This window comes from Callithrix jacchus, chromosome 1, assembly GCF_049354715.1.
Source record: "Callithrix jacchus isolate 240 chromosome 1, calJac240_pri, whole genome shotgun sequence".
Classification (NCBI taxonomy): domain Eukaryota; kingdom Metazoa; phylum Chordata; class Mammalia; order Primates; family Cebidae; genus Callithrix; species Callithrix jacchus.
The window spans coordinates 59,884,666-59,890,324 of record NC_133502.1 but is presented as its reverse complement, the minus strand read 5'-3'; the positions used below and the strand labels follow the sequence as shown (position 1 = coordinate 59,890,324).

Here is a 5,659-nt window from a genome sequence, read left to right as displayed (position 1 = left end):
TAATTTATTTTCTCTCATTTGTGATTTAAAAACATGTTATTTAAACTGAAATTCATGGAATGTGAGTAATTTAACAAATAAATTTGAAACTATCTAAAACCAATTAGACATTTCACTTTCTCCTGACCATATATCCTATTATTTTAGCAACCAAGAAGTTCCTCGGGTTTCTGTGTGGTGAATATACTAGTGTCAAAAAAAAAATGAGTCATGGTACATACTAAAATTATCATGGGGAGTTAATTTATATTTCAGCTATTTATAATAATTTGTATTCACACAGCACAATTGTTAACACATTCTGGGCAATTTGCCAGGTTCAGGGTCTCAGATATAAAAGACATGGGCTCTGTCCCCAATATATGCAATATATTGTGTGGATTTTGAATTTCTAATCTTCTTTGAAGAATATGCTCCAAGTATTTCATTTGGCCAGCTCCAAGTATTTCATTTGGCCAACTTCCTCTGAGAAAAGTGGGACATTTATTTAATCAAGAGAATGATATAGCTCTTCACAAGATCCCTCTGAATCACACTAAGGCTACTAGAGAGCTGAGCTTCAATTTTCAGAATAGATAATAAGGTTGATTTTCTTTAAAATGGGCAGTTAAATTTATTTTGAGAAATATGTTTTTTTAGTTTAAGGAATTCACAGTACAGAATTTAAACTTTAATTACACGATGGTAAATATTTTTAAAACATTTATTATTACAACATAATACACAAGAATAAAACAGATGATTGAGATTGAGACAAACTGCAAACACATTTGTTAATGATACCTGTACTTGAGATTGACAGTTTTTTTCTTATCTATACAATGTGACAATATCAATTTATAGTTGTACAGATAAATAGAGGATTTTGGTGTCAGTTAGACCTGCTTGGAGTTTCTGCTACATAATAGTAACCTTGAGAAACTAATTTATCTGCTTTAAAATAAATTTTATCTGTCAATAAAAATATAACTAGACATCTCAAAATGATGACTAAAGACAACCTATAGAATGGAAGAAAATATTTGCAAATTATACTTTTAACAAAGGACCAATATTCATAATCTACAAGAAACACAAACAATTCAAAAAGAATGAAACAGAAAATAAATCACTTCATTAAAAAGTGGGCAAAGGACTTAATCGGATAATTTAGCAAAAGAAGACATGCAAGATGACAACAAACACATGAAAAAATGTTCAATGTGCCTGATCATCAGAGAGTGCACATTAAGGCAACCATGGGTTACCATCTCAAGCCAGTCAGAATGGCTATGATTAAAAAGTCAAAACACAACAGATGTTGATGCAGAAAAAAGGGAACGCTCATACACTATTGGTAGGAATGTAAGTTAGTACAACCTGTGTGGAAAACCTATGAAGCTTTATCAGAGAACTGAAACTAGAACTACCATTTGACCCCACAATCCCACTACTGAGTATTCAGTCAAAGAAAAATAAATCATTATATTAAAAAGACCCCTGCACTGGTATGTTTATGGCAGCACTATTCCCAGCAAAGTCCTGAAATTAATCCCAGTGCCCATCAACAATGTATTAAATAAAGAAAACATGGTATATATGCACTATGGAATACAACTCAGCCCCCCAAAAAAGAAATCATGTCTTTTGCAGCAACATGGTTAGAACTGTAGGCCACTATGCTTTTTTTTTTTTTTTTTTGAGATGAAGTCTCACTCTGTTGCACAGGCTGGAATGCAGTGGCATCATCTCAGCTCATTACAACCTCCACCCTCTAGGTTCAAGCCATTCTCCTCTTCTGCCTTAGCCTCCCACATAGATGGGATCATTGGCCTGGGCCACCACACCTGGCTAATTTTTGTAGTTTCAATAAAAATGAGATTTTGCCATGTTGGCCAGGCTGGTCTTGAATTCCTGACCTCAGGTGATCCTCTCACCTTGGCCCCCAGAGTGCTGGGATTAAAGGCATGAGCCACTGCACCAGACCTGGAGGCCATGATTATAAGTGAAATAACTCAGTAACAGAAAATCAAATACCACATGTTCTCATGTATAAGTGGGAGCTATACAGTGAATACAGATAGATACACAGAGAAAAATAACAGACACTAGGGACTCCAAAAGTCTGGAGGAGGAAAAGGGTTGATAGTAGAAAAATTACCTGTTGGGTACAATGTTTACTATTCAGGTAATGGGTACACTAGAAGCCCAAAGCTCACCATTACGCAATATACCCATGTAACAAACTTATACATGTACTTCTGACTCTGTAAACATAAAATATACTGTTTAAAAACTGAACTATTGTATTAAGATACATGTAAAACACTTAACATAGCTATTCTGTATGATATAATATGGATATGTATTATATATATATGTGTGTATGTAGAAGACAAAGACATTACATTTTCATGTTTCAAGAAGGATCTAAAGCATTCTACAACATGAATAGTCAGCAAAGAACAAAGAATAACAATTTCTAGATGGGAAATTCATTTCTGGAAATGGTGAGGAGGCTTGTATATTGCAAAAGCTTCCATAGATAACAAATAATCTGGAAAAATATTTCCTAAAAAACAATTTGAGGCCTTAGAAATTGAAAAATATGCAAAAAAATAAAAGGAAAGCAATGAAAGTATTTAAAAAGATATAAAATGAATTACATTTGTGTTCATGAGGTTCCCTCTCCCCTTTAAGAGTCCTCTCCACTCCACAAAATATGAGATTGGTGAAACTAAAAAAAAAAAATTACAACTTATTCAGCTTTAGGTGTCAGAGGACAGAGTTCAAGACTTAGTGGCTAGAAAATGAGGTATAGCCTGGTTAAAAAAAATGTGTGAAGAAGAGAAACCCCCAAATCTACAGCTAAACTCCATCTAACTCCTTGGCTAGTTTTTAGACTGCACATGTGTAGGGGAGTCTTCAAGAGGCCTAGTGGAAAGAAAGAACTAGAAAGCTGAAAACACCATGGACTGGAGATTTTAGCTGCTGCCTATTGCAAAGGAAGCAGTTTGGAATTTGAGTACAATCAAGTAGTAATCTTGCTAAAACAAAAATTAATGCTATTTAAATGATGCAAACAGAATCCAGAGACTTTACAATGTATTGTTCTAAATGTACAATATACAATTAAAATTGCTGTACATTTGAAGAAAGAGAAAAATAAAATATATTCAACAGACAAATGATTCCAAGTGATAATGAAATGATGAGATTAGAATAAGAATCCAAGGACTGTGATTCTAAAACCTGATAAATACATTATAAGATAATAAAATTGCTAACCAATCTCCTATGGGTAGAAATACATTTAATCAATGTGTTTCATTCACCATATTAAATAATGTAGAAAGATCATATAATCTTTCTACAGATGCAGAAGGCAAAAAGTTAGCAAAATTAACACCTATTGAGGATGTAAACTCTCAGCAGCTCAAGAATAAAAGAAAACTTCTTAAAGCTCTCCCACTTCACCCCTTCTCCTCAAAAAAAAATTATAACTATCATCATATTGATGCTTATTGGTGAGATATTGAATTTTCTCTTCCTACAATCAAGAACAAGACAAAGTTACCACTCACTGTCATTTTTTCCCCAACATTATAGTGTAGGCGCCAGCCATTTCAGGATGGCATGCGAGATACATAAAAGTCATAAAGGTAGAAAAGAGAAAATGGAAGTCTATATTCACAGATAGCATGTTAGTGAAATAAAACAGATCTGTAAATTAACCGCTACAGGTAAATAACTGCAGTCTACAAAGTAGCAGGATGCAAAGTCTATACATAAAAATATATTTTTATATATTAGCAGTAAACAATAAGAAAATAAAATTTATAAAAATGAATTTATGTTAGCATTTAACAACATACTAATATTAGAATTTAACAAAAGCTGTACATGGCTTTTTCTTTTTTTTTTTAACTGAAAAGTATAAAACAAACTGAGGGAAATTGAAGAGGCCTTAAATAAATCAAGAGATACACCATGTGCATAAACTGAAATTCTCAATGTTGTTACATTTTAAATTTCCATAAATTAATTTATAAATTCAATGCACTTCAATCATAATCTAGAGGATTTTCTACTAGACTCTGAGATGCTGATTCTAAAATAAGATTCACATGACCCAGAGTAGTAAAACTATTTTTTAAATGAACAGTAAATTTGGAGAATCTACAATACTAAATTTTTGCATATTATAAAAATGAAAAAAAAAATCCCACACGTCCAGAAATAAACCACATTTATTTTGGTCAATTGATTGTGACAAAGATTCCTAAGAAAAATCAATGAATAAGTAAAAATCCTTTTCACAAATTTCAGGTTTGAGTAGTTTAATAAATAAAAAGTGAGAGACACTATTCAAAGACATTTCTAAACTTATTTCTTCTTGTTCCTAGATTGTATAAAGAAAAGCAAATTCAACAGTTTCATATATTCCTGCAATAATTCTTTTTTATTTTAAGCATTTCTTATATTTTCATAATTTTAAAATTAAAACACAATTTTGCTATTTCTCTTTTTTATATATGCTTAAAGTTACCTAGTTTTAAGCTATTGCTTAAAGCATTCAAAACATATCAATACTATACCTTTAATAATAAACGAAAATTTCTGAAATCTCCCTAAGTGTTCTGATCTTATGGCTTGTTTCTAAAAGTTGACACTTTCTTAATAGCAAAAGTAAGGAAAGGGATAGAAAAGTGGCATTTCACACCCTATTTGGTAGAATGTAATGCAGTACTACATAGATCTCTTTTTTTTGCAAGTCTTTTCATTTTTATTACTCAAAAAAGTTTCATTTTTTATTTAGCTTTCTGATTCTGTGCTTGCTCCTTCACCACTTTCACAATGATTTCCGCTCCTCGATAAGGAAAGCATGCTTGATCCTGTCACGAACACATTTAGCACACATGGAACCAGCATAGGCCCTGCTGACATGTTTCTTTGTTTTGGACAATCTTTTAAAAACTTTAGGTTTTACAGCGCGAACCCCTCGAAGCCTGCTTGGGCAGACGCCACATGTTGATTTTGGTGCTTTCCCAACCTTCTTGGTATAAAGATAAACAATTCTATTACCAGGGGTCCCGGACAGCCTAGTTTTGTTAGAGGCTGTATTGTAGGAAAGCCTACGTCGCTATGTGAAACGCTGGACCATTCTGAGTGCCTGCACACAACATCCCCGAAGAGCAGTACGACATAGATCTTTACGTTGAAAGTTAGGACTTACAGGTTGCATCTTCAATACTTTCACAAACTCTTTTCCCAAAAGAATCATGTCCAAATAATGGTGTAATTCTTTCTTTATTTGGCAAATAACTGGATGTGTTTTATATTTTAGTATTCTATGTAATTGTCATCACAAAAAATAAATTTTTAATTGCAAAAGGATTGAGACTGATTGAAGTCCGAGTCTAAATGGGTAAGATTCTAACATTTGCTATTCTTTCCACAAAACATTTAAAAAGTCATTTGAATTTAATTTGTCTGAGAATATCACTGAAATATTTTGAATTCCCTGACTATAGTTTGGGAAACTTCAACAAGATTCTTAAACTACAGGGATAAATCTGTTTCCCTAAAGAGATAACATTCCCATTTTACCTGTGAGACCATGAATATAATCCTGATATCATTGGTGCATTTCTTTGAATAAGGGCAAGTCTGAAATGTG

General features: G+C 32.6%; 1 pseudogene; it reads right to left on the bottom strand.

Annotated features, from left to right (window-relative positions):
* Positions 1-4,790: 4,790 nt before the first annotated feature.
* On the bottom strand, positions 4,791-5,175 carry LOC100406871 (large ribosomal subunit protein eL34 pseudogene; annotated as a pseudogene).
* Between the last annotated feature and the right edge of the window lie 484 nt (positions 5,176-5,659).